At 40.1% G+C, this 15,855-nt stretch overlaps 1 protein-coding gene across 2 annotated transcripts in view; it reads left to right on the top strand.

The window, feature by feature from the left end:
• PPP6R2 (protein phosphatase 6 regulatory subunit 2) overlaps positions 1 to 15,855 on the top strand; it is a 106,920-nt gene that overhangs the window by 25,155 nt on the left and 65,910 nt on the right. For both annotated transcript variants that reach the window (XM_056340335.1, XM_056340336.1), the window contains one exon: positions 4,792 to 4,924. The gene's annotated coding sequence lies outside the window, so the exon portion shown is untranslated. The remainder of the gene's footprint in view (positions 1 to 4,791; positions 4,925 to 15,855) is intronic.

Below are 15,855 nucleotides of genomic sequence, written 5' to 3'. Positions count from 1 at the left end.
CTTGTTAATGAGCTTTTCTTAGTTATCTGAGTGGATTCCATAAAAAGGCTGTGGAATATCTCTTGAAACCCCGCTGTCTTAAGGACCACAAGGAGAAGCAGTGATAGGGAAGATAGGCTCTACTCACAGGATGTTTGAAGAAAAACGTATGGAAAAGCTGCAGTACACTTCAGTTTCATAGTGGCTTGGAACTAAACTGTATATGAACTGATCTTTCACTCTTGATTGATACTTTAATTTGTTAATATGTTTGGAAGCGTGTCTTTCTATATGAAAGACACAGCTATTTTTAGTTATTTTGGATATTTGGAAACAAATGCTGTCTAATGAAAGGAGCTGTAAATCAGCAGTCTCTTGAATTCCTTTAGATTTTGCTCATACTAAACTTTGGGCAAGTTACGTGGGCATTTTGCCAGTGTTCTTTCATAAAGTGAAAGTGGTTCAATTTTTTTCTGCCTTGTTGGTTCCAACAACTGTTCGAAAGGTTTGGCTGGCGTGTGACTGCTTTGAAGCTGGAAATCATTAAGAAATGCTAAACAGTAGATTTATCAGCCTCTCATTCTTTGTATAACAACTTCACCGGTTGCTTGCATACCTAAGAGTAATCTGTTTTTTCAGGGATATGTGATTACAAGACAGGTAATGATGACAAAGTAATGACACCATGTGGTGCCATGAAATGCTGGGCTCATCAGGGTGATGGTACTGTGCAGGTAAGTATTAGTCAGTGGTGCTGAGCCCTTGGAGGCTCTTCACACAGTGCCGTGCCTTTTCAGTGCCACAATGTGAAAGTAGGCTCTGTGCTGTGCCTGGGGATGAGGATGCAGGGGAGCCCAGGGGTTACTAGCACATGTCAGGCTGGATCTGTTTATGTCCGGTCTTGGGTAGTGATGTGTAGCACATACGAAAAACTTCTCTTGGTGGAATTGAAAGCTAAATTAAAAGAACAAGACAACTTCTTCCAACCCCAAACCCCACCATGAATTGAAATATTCCCCACTTGACCCTCTCCCCCTAAGCAGCTACTCAACAGCAGCAACTGAGCAGCTGGCTTGTTCTGTACATTATGAGGACTTCAGTTTGTTCTTTCACAGGGTTTCCATCTGCATCTTTGAGCAGATGAGTCCAAAACTTCATTACCCGTTTAAAGCAGAGATCTATAGAACTTTACAAAACTCTTTAGCTTTTATGGCATGGCAGTGAATTCTTTTGATTAGATTGTCATTCACAATAATCAGTTTCCTATTGATTGTTTTTAGGCATGTTGCCTTACCAGTGAGAAGTTTGCAGTGAAAGTAATTTGGAATGTGTGTGCTGGAGGCCTGGAGAACAGGAGCAGATCTAGCACAGTGGCATCTACAACCATTTGATTTCCAAAGAGTCAAAAATGTGCTGTTGGAGTAAGGAAGGTAGTCAGCTTGAATTTAGCCTGATTCAGAGCTGTATCTCCCCAAATGGAAAAGCTGTGTCCTACTGTTGGATTACAGTGGCATTAACCCATGTTTGAGTGTTTCTGTGAAGTGATGTGGTTTTCCCAAATATGAGAGCTCCTGTGACACCAGTAAGACTTGGGCTGGTTCTGCTTTTCTGAGGCCACACGTGCTCAGTTGTTTTATTGTGGAGCCTAAGAATGCTTCTGTCTCCATACAGAAGCATTTTTAAAAGAATGTGCTACTAGCTGTCCATTCACCTCGCTAAGGCAGTATCTGTACTGTAGGGAGTCGTGGCATACTCTGTTTTGAGTATATTCTAGAATTCATAGCCTAAGTTAGGTTACATTTCCACTGAAGTATGTGAGTATAGGGAGTGTGTTTGATCTACTGGATTTATTTCTCTGCCCTATTTTTGGAACTCACTGGACATACCAGTAGTTGTTTTGAAGTGGATAATTTCTTCTATAAGAATTGAGACACTTTGTGTTTGACACCATAGAAACCTGTGTGTGGTTTGACCTAAACTTATATGGGTATACTATTTTTGAACAAATTTTTGAACATGTATGTGTATGTAGCTGGCTGACGTGCGATGAGTTGAGCAAAAAATTTAAAATCGGTAGGAGAGAAGGTAAAAAATATAAACCAACTATTGTGCTTTCTTTCAAATTGGTTGTCGGATAAAATAAAGTACATGTCTTGGAAGAGAATAAGGCTGGAATCTCAGCAGTGTGTGTTCAGAATGTAAGAAAGTAATTAAGCACATTATCCAAATCTTTCAGCTGTGTTGAAATGTAGTAGACCCCCTTGTCCTACTGCTTTTACCTGGAAATCTATTAATTATTTCAATTCAAAAAAATAATTGAAGAAATTGAAGAAAAGTAGAGGTAAATGTAGCATAAAAACTAAAGATGACAGATCTGTGAGGTTGATGTCAGTCACTTGAAATGTTAGAGATTAAATCCTTCCTCTTGTTTCAAGTTAGTAAGGCAGTGTCACGTGGGCTTGCTCCTACTGTTCTGTAGTCTGGGAAGGGCATTTCAGTAAGGTTGACTTGATTGTGTCCTTAAGAAACACCGCTGTGAAGTGCACTTTTGGTAAGAACGAGATGGGTACTTGCTCCTGTTCTGTGTGGGTCTTGTGTGTGGACTTTGTGTTAAAGCGTGGAGGGAGCAAAGGATGCTGTATGTGGATTGGCTTGCTGTTCTGCTGACCACCTACACATAGATTATGTAAACTTGTGAACACGTGCCTGACTTCTGGGCTCAGTAAATCCAACAGGACTGCTTGTGTTGGGATTTAAGCACAAGTAACAGATTTGGGGCTGAAGTAACACTGTGTAACTTGTGGAGCTGTGCAGTGAAGTATGGTTTAGCGTGACCACAAGTGCAACAAACAAAAAGTGTCAGAATGGTGCAGATGTTCTGAATTTCCATAATAAAGTAGTTTCTAAATAGTGATTGTACTCTACCAGACTTAAATTAATTACTCAGAACTTGTCTTCTCACCCTTTGCTTTTAAGGAGAAATATAGCAGATATTCACAACTACAAATTAATCCCTCAAATAGTTTGACTTTTTTTGTAGAATCAAAAAGCGTAGCTTTTTCTCAAGCTCTATTAAGAGTGTTCTTGCTGTGTTCTAAATACATCTGAGTTGTACAGTCACTTTTTTGGAAAACAATTCAGTCTGTTTTCAGAGCAGTACTTTAGTTGTTGAGCCTCAGGTTAGGATTTTAAATCTATGCTTTATGTTTAATAATGTTTAAAAGACTTTGTAGGAGAAGTGCTGGGGAAAAAAGAAAGCATCAAATTTACATACCTTAAAATATGCACAATAAAATAGTGAACACTGTTCATTCAAATTGATTACTTTGGTTTTGGGTGAATATTGTACATGCGGTTAAAGAATTACTGTTAAGAAGATGAGAAAATACATTGCTCTTTCTGCTAGTGCTTGTCTATGTTATGCTGTCATGCCTTCTCTGGGTTCTGATGTTGAGGTTTGCAAGACTGTTTGGACATGTAGGGTATTTGCCCTAATAATTCACCCTGATAATAGTGATTTAATATGAACTATTCACTCTAGTAATAGGGTGATTTTCCCCCTCTACTCCACTCTGGTGAGACCCCACCTGCAGTGCTGAATCCAACTCTGGGGCCTCCAGCATAAGGACATGGACCTGTTGGAGTGAGTCCACAGGAGGCCAGAGATTGATCAGGGGGCTGGAGCACCTCTCCTAGGCAGACAGGCTGGTAGAGCTGGGGCTGTTCAGCCTGGAGGAGAGAAGGCTCCGGGGAGACCTTAGAGCGGCCTTCCAGTACCTAAAGGGGCTGACAGGAAAGCTGCAGAGGGACTTTTTACAGGGGCCTGTAGTGATAGGACAAGGGGGAATGGCTTTAAGCTGAAAGAGGGCAGGTTTAGATTAGATCTAAGGAAGAAATTCTTTACTGTGAGGGTGGTGAGGCGCTGGCACAGGCGGCCCAGAGAAGCTGTGGCTGCCCCATCCCTGGAAGTGTTCCAGGCCAGGCTGGACTGGGCTGTGAGCAACCTGGTCTAGTGGAAGGTGTCCCTGCCCCTGGCAGGGGGTTGGAACTACATGGTCCTTTCCAACCCACTCCATTATACAATTCTGTAATGTGAGTGTACTCTTTTTATTGTGATAGTGTGGGAATGTTATAATTCGATGTAGGGACTGACTGCTGTCATTTTCTATTTGGTGACAACACCCCCCACCCCCCCCAGTACAAAAGGAATACTTGGGTTTGGAGAGAGGCTTGGTCAGTTGTGGGGAGGAGCTCGGCAGGCTAAGCCAAGATTAGTTCTCTTGCCTGCTTCCTTTCTGTGAATCACCTTCTGAAACCACTATGAACTCTCTTCTGGAGGCGAGTGCCTGGCTGTCTCTGTAGAGGTGATGAGGGCCCCAGACTGAATGTGAAATACTTGTATTGTTGCTGCAATTATTCTTGGAACAAGTGAAAATGACCGTTAGGTTTCCTTGACAACCTATAAGTTTCTTTTGAAGTGATGTCAAGAAAACAAGCATGTTCTTGAATGAGGTACAAGTCTCACAGCTGAGTGGAGGGCTCTGAAGCAAAGGGGCTGTTAACCCCTGCTAGTCACAGCTTGGAATGAAGGTTTGTGTTTGCCCCATGCTGCAGAAGCTGGGGGTAACTGAAAAGAGTATGTCTGACATGGTTGTGGTGATGGCTTCTCAAAGAGCGTTAGTCACCTGCGGTCTTCTGCAAATTTTTCTTCTGGCTGAAAGGTTGTGTGGAAGTTCCCTTAGGGGGGGAAAAAAAGTATCTTTGGCCCTCAGTTACCTTTGGTTAATAGTAACTTTTAAAAATATTTTTCAGGATAGGAAGCTTGAGAAGGAATTCACACTGGATGAAAATAATTTTCTGAAGCTGGGTATATTCCAGGAACTGTAACCCAAATGTTTCTCTGTCCGTGGGGAAGATTTCACATTTGAAATAACTTCTACTGAAGGTAGGTGCATCTGCCTTTCCTTATTAAGCTCAGTAATGGCACCATGCTTTATAATGCTGTATTATGTATTCTGGTGTTTGCTGGTGAGTTTGTTCTTGATATTTAATATCTGGAGTTGTTTGAGAGGGAACTGTAGTGTCACTGGAATGGTACTGCTGATGAGATCGAGGTTATGTACAGTCAGGAATCTCAGTTCTTCTGCTGGTATTGAGCCTGCAGTCTAGTCATGGTATGTTGGTCAAATTACTCCCTAAACCAGGTTTAACTGGTAAGTGCTTCTCAAAACTTGAGCTCTAATTTCATGTGCATAATTGATGGAAAGAAGATGGGAATATTTTTTTTTTCCTAGTGGCTATCTATACTTTCGGGAACTGCTTGTTGCTGTTCCCCAGAATTAACAATATGGAAATGACATGTATTATGTTTTGTCATTGGAGTAGTGAAAGTGAACAGGCCATGATTACTCACAGGTTTTTGTGAGGTGAGAAATTGGAAGCATCCAAGAAAATCATCAAGCAGGCAGTTTAAAGCACACAAGAGGAATTGCCCTTTCATGCAGCAGGTAATTACATTGGGGATTCACTGCCTTAGGATTTTTTGGAGATGGACTGCTTGCCTGGGGAAGCACTGCAATCCTTTGTGGTGCCAGCAGTGGAGCTGGCTGACATGGTCATTTTCCTGTTGGTAATTCAGTTAGGAAAAGCTTTCTTAATGCTATAAAGGCAAGAGGTTTTACATAAAGAAAGGCTTCCTGGGGAAATAGGTTATGAATTAAAGGCATTCTGAAAACTCCTAAAAGAAAGAGGAGACCCTAAGTTTTGTTGCAGGAAAGTGTAGGATTTAGGTGAGCTGTAAATAAAGATGCTACTGCTGATGGAATTGGTTATATTTATGTTGCATGTCTGACTTGATGGCTTGAAACTGGTGAAAATTGAGGGTCGATTCAGACTAGACATAAGGAAGAAATATTTTACTCTGAGGGTGGTGAAACACTGGCACAGTTTGTCCGGAGAGGGTGGTGGATGTCCCATACCTGGAAACATTCAAGGTCAGGCTGGACAGGGCTTTGAGCAACCTGGTCTAGTTGAAGATGCCCCTGTTCACTGCAGGGGGGTTGGACTAGGTGGCCTTTAAAGTCTCTTCCAACCCAAACCATTTTATGGCTATGAAAATAGATGAAAGCTATCTAGGAACTAGAGCATGTGGATGGTACCCAGACATTCAGTCATCTATGCCAGGGAAATATATAGAAACAAAAAACCAAGCAGCTGGAATTAAGTGTAGCCCAGTGTGGCAAATTACAGTCATGCTTGAGGTCTGGCTGGCTCAGGAGCCTCCAATACCTGCTGCTGCTAACGATGTACTTGGGAGAAGTTTAGAACAGTATAAATGTAGGATTGACTCTGCCACTTTCTGACAGTCACCCAAGTTAATGACTCTTGAGAAACAGCAGTAGCTGTAAAACATTTGAGGGTCTTTTATTAACCTGGTTTTTATGAACTGGCGTAGGCAGCTGAGTTTTTGAGCTCAGTTGAGCTTTTGGACTCCATAACCATCCACAGGGTTTCTTTTTCCCATGCAGAACGTACTTAGTGTCTCATTCTGCCCGCTGGCTACTCAGTAACTTTGTGAGGTCCTGGTTCTTGGGTTTATAGGAGGCTGTAAACAACAGTCTATTCACCTTCTTAATACCATTCATACCTTTCTCTGTATCTATTGTTTTTTTGAGCTGTAGTCATGTATCAAGTAAAATTTTATGCATCTTTCATTAGAAGCTGCACTGTTTCATGTTCTGCTCGATCTTTAAGAGAAGCTAATCAAACCAGCTGTACTTGTTTGAGTTCTTCTGTCTCCTCTTGAGAGAAGCAAACCAGACCAGCACTCCAGGTGCAAACACACAATAGGCAGATGATGTCATGCCTTCTGTTTACTTGCTTATTCTTTCTTGTAATAACTTTTGATGTTAATTTTACCTCTTTGACTGCTGCTCTCTATTGAGGTCCTTGAAACAGTGGTTCCAAGATAATTTCCAAATGGTTGTAACAAACAGGAGCTGTCTTATTTGTATGTTAAAATGTCACGCTTCTTGAAAAAGATTGCTGTGCATCACAGAGGAGGGCTGGTTGGTTGCTTTGTCCTCACTGTGGCACTTGGGTCAGGTGAAGCCCTCTAGAAAGAGGGGAGATGGCTCCTTCTGGGATTGTCTGAGCATACTTGGGGGAATAAGTTCCCAGAATATGGGGGGATGGGCCACGCAACAGAGTGTGAGTGTGTGAAAGTTCAGCAGGAAAGAACTTATGGTGCAGGAGAATGTGGGATACATCTTGGGTGAGCAAGTGGCAGGTGGACAGCCTGGCTTCAGAACTGGTGGAGAATGAGAGACTTCCTGAGGATCCAGGGGACACTGCAGATATTGACTGGTCCCAGAAAGCTCCTGGGTTAGACTGAACTAACTGCAGAGGAAAGGATTCACAAGCTCTGGAACATAGTGGATGGGACAAATTGCTTATCCCTTGCTTGTCCTCTTTTCAAAAAGACAGATTCACCTGAAGTGATGCAGTTGCTGCTCAAATACCTGTTGGTGATGTTTATAAACCCTACAAGTATTTATTTTCCTAGCGTGTCCATAATAAAGATTTGGGCACTTCCAGCTGAAAGTGCTGGATGGCCACGGGTCCCTGACCAGAGTAATGTTAATTGAATTAGTGGTTGTTGTTTAGTCGTGGGTTTTCGCCCATGATTAGTACTTTTGTCAGCACTGAGTTAAATCTGCCATTTCATTGTCTGGCTTTTTATTAACATGAAATAATTCTGCAGCTGTTTATCACAGCTTTGGTGGGTTTAAGTTAAATAATCTTTCTGTTGCCATTAAATGTTGCAACCTTGCTATTCTTTCTATTAATCTTGAGATTACTTAGAAATACATTGAGCAGACCTGTTTCTTGTGGGACCCTACTTGCTGTCTTTTTTCTTTTTTTTAACTTGCTTTTGATTTATTTCTTACGTTTTAACTAGCTGATTCCCAAAAGAGAGTGAGCTTTTCTTTCAAGTTGTTTGGAGAAGCTTGTGCAAAATACTCCTGTGGGAATTCAGATGAACGATCATCGATTGTACTGTCCTTGTCCTTTTCTATGTTTTCATTGTGGGTTTTTAAAATTGTGTAACAGTTTGCTTAAAAAGCTAGTTTTAGGCTTCAAGTTCACCAGGTTAAGTAAAGTGATACTTTATTCCCTGCACGTAGTTGTTCAGTAGCTGTGTTTTAAAGGTGCAGAGCTCTTGGGTTAATGCCATCTAGTCCTGGTGATGTTACCATCTGACTTGCAGGTGTGTTCTATAACTATCTCAGATACTGCAATTTGAGAGAATTATCTAGATATTTTTTTCTTCTGCTCTGTGTAGCAAAGCTTAAAAATATTTATGTCTATAGAGGAAATAAAGGAGATTCTGTATTAAAACTTAGTGAAAAAATCATGCTCATGTAATAATAATTAAAATTCATATCAGGAATCCATGCCTGTCAAAACTAAAGAGACAGACTTAATTAAGTGGAACCTAGGAAGACTTTTCAGCTGTAGTGTAGCTGATGAAGTTATGTTTGTCCTTTGTATTTTTATAACAGAAAGTATGTTACAGGAAAGTCAGAAATACTAAAAAATACTTTTTGGAAACAAGTAGGATAATGTACTTCTCTCAGCATTTCCATGTGTTTCCACTTAGTAACTAAGTGGAAAATGTTAAATGTTTAACTTTGTCAGGAGTGGGCTTAAATAGGCTTACATTTAAAAAAAAATATCAGTAAATCTTGGTAATTTCCTCCCAGTTTCCAGAAGGATTTGCCTGTGATGATTGCTGGCCTTCCATGTTCATTTTTACTGGTCTTGGAGTGCTGAGAGCATTCTAAAAGGTTGGAAAATGCTGTGGACTTCTTGTATGTGTGCCCATATTCAGTAAAGCTCAGGGTAGCCTTTGGAAACTACAGAACTGACTACAGTAATACTCCTGGGCAAAATAACACAAATGTAAAATTCAGATAATAGAGTAAGACAAAAATTCACCCAGAGTTTTAGGGGAAGTAGTAGATGCAGTGTTTTTTGGTAGTGGTTGTTTTGGGTTTTTTTGTTGGTGGCAGTCAAAGAAGCACTGCAAGATGCTGTAAGTTTTGTGATGTGTAGAACTACTACTAGACTTTCAGTCAGTGAATTTCAATCACCTATTATTTTTGCAGACGCCTTTGGACCTTTCCTAGAAAAAGGGGAGGCCATTGTACCAAACTTAATGGCACTTGGATGAAGGCTATAAAAAGACACCCTTTACCTGCCCCCAACAGAATTGTTAAATCCAGGCCACAAATTGAAAATCACTGATAAGTGGAAGGATGAGATGAAGTGAGACCAAAGGGGTGAAACAGTCATTACAAGCCTTGCAGAGGAGAAAAGAGAATTCTGGGGTTCTGCTTGTTTAAGGAGTAAGACAAAAAATAGCAATTAGAAACATGCATAGTAAGGCGAAATAATTTTTTAAATTTATGTTGTTAATCATCTATCCCAGATGCAGTGTGCAGTCAGGGGTTGCCTTGTGTGGTGTTCTGCTTCTTGATTGAAGCCTCTGCATACCTTCTAAATATTAAAAAATTCCTGCAGTGTCTTGTTGGCAAATAGCAGGTGTTTGAGTGACAGTTTAATTCTACATGTATCAAATTTAGAAATGTTCTCTGTAAAGCAGTTAATCTTAAGAAATGGCAGCATATCATTACAGAAAACTTGTTTCCTTAAATCATTATGGTTTTTCCTTTCATAACATACTCCAAAGTTCCTCATATTATTTCTGAACTCTGAAGGGCTTTGAGATGTCCACCTGAAAAAGCAGAAGATCTTTCTTGTTTACTGTTGACATAGATGACCTAAATTAAAGTACTAAGACCTGAGATGTAGCAGGCAACAGGGGAAAAGGTATTTTTCATACCTGTGTGTTTGGGCCTCATCTGGATTAAAACCTGAATGTACCAGTGCTTTAGTGCAGTAGTACAAGTACCTAATATATACAGTTAATTCATTTTAATAATAAAATGGAAAGATTGTAATATTTAACTTTTTCAGAAAAATGTAGGAAATATTTCATTTACCTGTTCTTGTACAGAATTACAAGACTAGCGAGCTTTGCCTCCTCAGAGTTGTGTATATTACATTTCTTGCACACAAAAGAGGAGGAGGTGGAGGAAGGGATTGATCTGGATAAACTGAAGAGAGCAAATGTTGCTGTGACAAAATCTGTCCTTCCCCAGCTCACACAGGTGAGCACTGTTAGAGACTAGGTTTTAAGATTAGTTTAAAAAAAGTTGCAACAACTAATTTACTTCCTGTTTAAAAATCCAAGACAAGAAACACCTTCTTGTTCTCCATCTGCTTAGTAGCCTAGGTTGGGGTTTTTTGGTTTTTGTTTTTTTTTCTTTAACACTACCCAGAACAAGGGTGGTCGCTCTTCCCTGTGTCTGGAAAGCACCTGCCTTTCTTAAAAGTTGTTCACTGTCATAAATGAAAAAAATCCAATCTTCTATATAAAAATGTTATGAACCTGATGTGTTTCTTACGGTGAATAGTAATATGAAATTTGTCCTTTTGTTTTCTTTTTAATGATGCAATTTGCCAGAGCTTGCTGCTGGTGGCAGCCTTCAGTGAAATGGCTTGTTCCTTCAATGTGATCAAGCACACCCAGCTTTCTAAAAGCCTTATTTTTGCAACTCCAAGCAAGAACAGAAGAAAGCTAGCAAATTGGAGGACTAAATTGTGCATTTTATTTTGACACTAAAGGTGATTGTCATAGGACAGCAAGGCACGTGATGAGTTGTAAAGCTCTTTCTCCCTACTGCTTGTTTTGCTGTCTGTAGTTTGTTCCTGCCAAGACCAAGTTATCAGTCCCTCCTCTTTTGCTCAGTAGCTGTCTTGCAATAAAAGTTTTCTAGCATTCTGTGGTATTACAGTGTTAAAGGTGCAGAGGGCAGTGAAAGTGCTATTTATGCATAAAGATTTAAAATATACCTAGATTATTTTGAGTGTAAATCAAAATGTGATCTTGAGGAAGCTGTTTGGTGAACTTGTTGCCCAGGTAAAGCTACCTGTCAACTGTGCTGATGTGATTGAATTAACTGCTTGAAAATAAGCAACTTGGATCTTCTATTTTACATCTATAAAAAACCCGAATTAAAAGTTAAGTGTGAACAACAGTGACTCTTTGATGTAATTTGGAGACAATTGGAAGGTGTTAAAGGTCAGTACCACTAATTGCTTCAGAGCTGATGAAAGCACTTGGGGGAATTAGGGCTTCAAGTCCCTTATAGACTGGTATGAACAGCATGTCTGGCTAGTTGGGAGGCAGAATTGCTTGATGGCCTTCTATCAGCTCCTTCAGCATTACCCTGATCTGTATTGCTGTGAAGATGTCTCATCCCCACAGAGTGAGCAATCCATATAAAACCCAGTTGGGCTGGCAAGCCTGTGGAGCAGTCCAGGCTCCTGCTGCAATGGGGAGATCTCTAGTCTCTAGCTGCTGTGTTTGCTAGATGTAAGCAGGTTGTGGTGTTTCTTGCTGTGTTTTCCACTGTTGAAGAAAACTTGCAGACTGGACAAATGTCATTATAGCAGTTATAATGAGTACATTTAATCCCCCCCCCCCCCCCCAATATAGGAGCTAGAAACAACTGTAAAAGAAAAGTAGCAGGAGTTATCTTGAGCAGCAAGAATGTGAACCTTGACCCTAACATGTTTATCCTCATGTTCTCATACTCCGATTTAGCTCTTTTTTTTACTTGTTAAGGAAGGAAAGTGAAACTTGAGAAGCTGTGTAACAGGGATTGTTTTCAATATCAACGTGGCTGTGAGCAGCCTCTTGGTATCTCAGACAAATTCTGCCATGGCTACAAATAAAGGCAGGCCGGTGGTAGAGGATAACAGCTTGATGAAGAAATACCCAGTAATGGAAAGCTTATTTTAAGCTGTTCACGGCTGTTAATCTTTATAACATGCTTGTGCAACTCAGGACTTCCCCAGTTTTACAAAATTGGAAATTAAATGTAGGGAGAATAAGGGAATCATGGTAGATGGCAGGAACAATCTTTTTGTGGTATGAGGTTAGGTGAGAGAATGACAGCTAAATAGTTGAATATGGTTAGTATAATGAAAAAATACAAATCCATTTTGAATGATAAATATTTAGTTATGATCCAAAAAGCACTTCGGTCTCCATTCCCTTCCTTGAGTTCATCCAAAGAACTTGCCCATCATCTTCAAGAAAAAGTTGTCACTTTTACCGAATGCTCCTTTTGGTTTGCATTCTTTTGCTTTAGGTAAGTTTTATAAAGGTACTATTTTAGTGTGGAGATCAGATTAAAACAAGACTGAAGCTTAACTTGTAACTTCTTATGTATAGAAAAAGCTATAATATAGCTTTTTCTTTCACATTTCTTGAAACTTACCTTACAGAGCAACTTTCTCTTAATTAATCTGCTATATGCAGCTTGAAGTTTTTAACTTATCCTGCTCCTTAAGAAATACATAAGGATTGTATATGTTAAACAATTTTAACCTAAAGCAGTGATTTTAATGTAATCACTGTAGTCAGGTAAGACTGTTTACTACACTCTAGCTGTGTGATGAATATTGTCTTTATACTTTGTTCTGCTTTTAATAGTTTTTCAAAATTGTCCGGTGTTGCTTGAACAGTTTGTTTGCCATGCCATGTCTGTGAGAGATGGTATGGAGAAAGTGAATGTGAGGCAGTTGTGTTTTATAACTCAGCATGGGTGGGAGGAAGAATGATACGTATTCATAGGCATATTCATAGGCATATTCATAGGATGTATTTGCTGATAATTACCAAGCATGAGATTTCAGGTGTGATGTAAAATTATCTGTGTAGAGATGATGACAGAAGGTTGAGGCAGTTTCCCCTGAAAAAGATCATTCTTGCCTTGCTTTCCAGCGTTCAGGTCCTGTACTTCTGGGAGGGAGCTGTTCTCATTGAAGATTGGCATAGTGGATTGCTTCCTGCATTGATAAGGCACCTCAGTGCTATTTTAGGTGTTCTTTGAGGTGCTGCTTTGCTGTTTCTGAGAGGATCCAAGGTATGAAGAAATCCTGACCAAAGAAGATAATGTATTTCAAGAAAATTGTAAAAGCCTCTTCATTTCCAGAAAGGAGAGGTAGTCATTAGCCAGAAGCTGATGTTGGAAGCTGAGGCTTGGCCTCTGTTTAGCTGCTTGCCTACTGAGTTAATAAAAGCTCCCCTTTCCTTCTCAGCCCTATATTGAGGTAGGAAAACGAAAAATGCATCAGTGTGCCTGGAAACCAAAGCCCCACTTTCTGAACTGATGCAAAGAAGTGGTTGTTTCAAAGTAGTGTAAACAAACACTTTGCAAAATGATAGTTGGGGAATTCTTGACAGTACGTAAAGATGCTTTCAACACTGAAGATGCATTCTTGAAGCAGTGTTAAAGGTTACATTAAAAGTCTGCCCCAAACTTTTATATAATGACAACTTGTGGGGGAAAAAATGGGCATTCTTCATTTGAGAAACTTTTCCCTCTTGCATAGCTTCAGAATGGAAAGCTCTTTCAAAATACAAACTTCTGTACTTCAATTAATGTCAGAATAGGCTCTTTCATCATCGAGATCTAAGGAAAAGCAGTTTGTTGAAATACAGCAGTTAGAAGGATTTTGTTCCTAATAAAAATACTTAGAAAGTCCAATTCCTATCATCCCTTTAGCACTCTGTGTTAGGTAGCTGCTTCTAACACTCCTGTATTTGGCCTTGTTACTTACTGTTGTGTCCCTGAAACTCTCAGCACATTGGAGTTTCATTTTAGTATACTCTAATGTTTTTCTTGACATAAATAACTGTAAATACATGTAAGAAGGTTTATGAAGGGCAGTAGTATCTGCTAATTGACCGTAAATGATTTGGTATATGTTGATATAGCAGACTTAGAAACCTTAGAGAAATGTTTCTCCATACTGCTTTGTGATGTCTCGTAGTGTTCAGTCTGTTGTCTCCTGACTTCTCTGGGTTTTATGGAAAGTATCAGTCAATCATTGCTTGAGATCTGAAGCCCAGTGTCGTCTTCACTTAGGGATGAAGGTCAAATAGTTTAGCAGTTACAGTTAGAGAGGGATAGAAGTAGGAGGACAGGATGGTGACAGAGATTCAGTATCTGTTGACGAAGCAGTTACTGTGTTTCTGTTTTGTCAACTATTACTTGTGCCAGGAAGGTGTATGGGAGGTTAGTGATTATCAGGGAAAGGCAGCAGGAGAAATGACGCAACTGTATGAATATACTATATCGATTTTTTGATCAGAAATGTCAATAACAGATCTCGTTAGAATCTGCTAGAGCTGTACAGCAAGCCTTGCCTTGAGTGGGGACCTAATTAAAAGTGAATACATTTTGAGTCCTCTTAGCAGACTTAATGCTTCTTAGTTGTTTTGTATCTGAAGACCTGAAACTATCCATGAGATGACACCACATCAGTAAGGTATAAGGCCAAAAAAGCAAAAAAAGTGTGTTTTCTTTGGAGAAGAGAGACATTTATCAGCTTTTCTACAGACGTACATTTTAAAGTAAGTGCACTTGGCTAAACTGGTCTTTCAGATCTGAGCACCACAACGCACTCTAAGATACTGCAGAAGCATGGGAAGAAAGCTCAAAGCTGCTGGAGGGATGGCTAGTTGTGCTTACCTCCTCTGTAGGGCTCCCTCCCCTTTGCTGCTGTACACATGTAGGTGGCTTGGATGTAGTAGCTTGTTGGATGTTGAACATGGTCATGATACTCTTATTGGTAGGTTTTTGGGGATACCAAGAGGCCATTGACGGCCTACTATTCTGAGGACTGGCACCTCCTCAACAAGAATGAAGAACTGAATGCAGAAAGCAGTTTACACTTAAAGAACAAAAAGACCAAGCTGAGCTCTGTAAGAAGATTCAGCAATTCTGCAAGAGGAAACCATGCAGACTGCAAGATTATTCAGCATAGATAGGATGTTTCTTCTCCTCCTCTGACCAGCATGTAGTGCCTTAGTTACTGGGGAAGAGGCACGGGTCCTGGAGAGGGCCTCTTCTGTTTCTGTCCTCATTCAGTTATAGCTGCGCACCATCAGCTTTGATAAGGACCAAGCTGCTTGTGGTGGACAGAGTATGCTTCACTTCCTAACCTTTTATTACCTACACGGGTCTGTTCAATGCTACTATTTGCAAAGCTTTTGCACTAGGGAGTAAAATGTGCCTTTCTGCTTCTGCGAGCCCTCCCATTCATGCTGTGTGAAAAGGCCTGAGAGAGCACTGCTTTGTTAGGTTATTCAGAAGTTGCATTAAGCACCCCCACCAGAGCCTAAAACTAGAGATCAGAACTCTGTTTAAAGCTTAATATTGGGAAATGGTTAAAGCTGGCAGTTAGCATCCATTTCTCTGTGCTCTTTTGTCCTGGAAATCTGCAAATTTTTTATTTTTTGCCATCAGATGCCTAAGATGCCCCTGACTCGATTTCCTGGGTTTGTTTTTTTATTGGGGTGTACAATGCCATAAATTGCTAGAGAAAATAGGATACTCTTTCATATTCCTGTGTCTTCCTCCCATTTCTTCTTCTGTACAGTTACCTTGTATTCCTTGACTTTATTAGTGATTGCTAGTGTTTAATATTTTAGTATTTAGAAGTTCCTCAAGTTTAATTAGGTGTCTTGAAGACAGCATAAACAGGAAACAGCACTGAATCTTTGTAAGTCATGTATTGCAAGAAGAAATTGTATTTACCGTTTATTGGGTGCATAATACTCAGCAAGTCTCTAGCTGGTTTTGGTCTTTCTCAGCTCATTTCCTGTTATTCAGGGGAGACATGGAGAAGGCTGAGGTACTCAAGTTTTTTTTCTGCCTCAGTTTGCAATGGTAA

The sequence above is a fragment of the Falco biarmicus genome, chromosome 5 (genome assembly GCF_023638135.1).
Source record: "Falco biarmicus isolate bFalBia1 chromosome 5, bFalBia1.pri, whole genome shotgun sequence".
NCBI classification, from domain to species: Eukaryota; Metazoa; Chordata; class Aves; order Falconiformes; family Falconidae; genus Falco; species Falco biarmicus.
The sequence above is the reverse complement of the archived record's forward strand: the minus strand, read 5'-3'. Positions and strand labels throughout refer to the sequence as shown.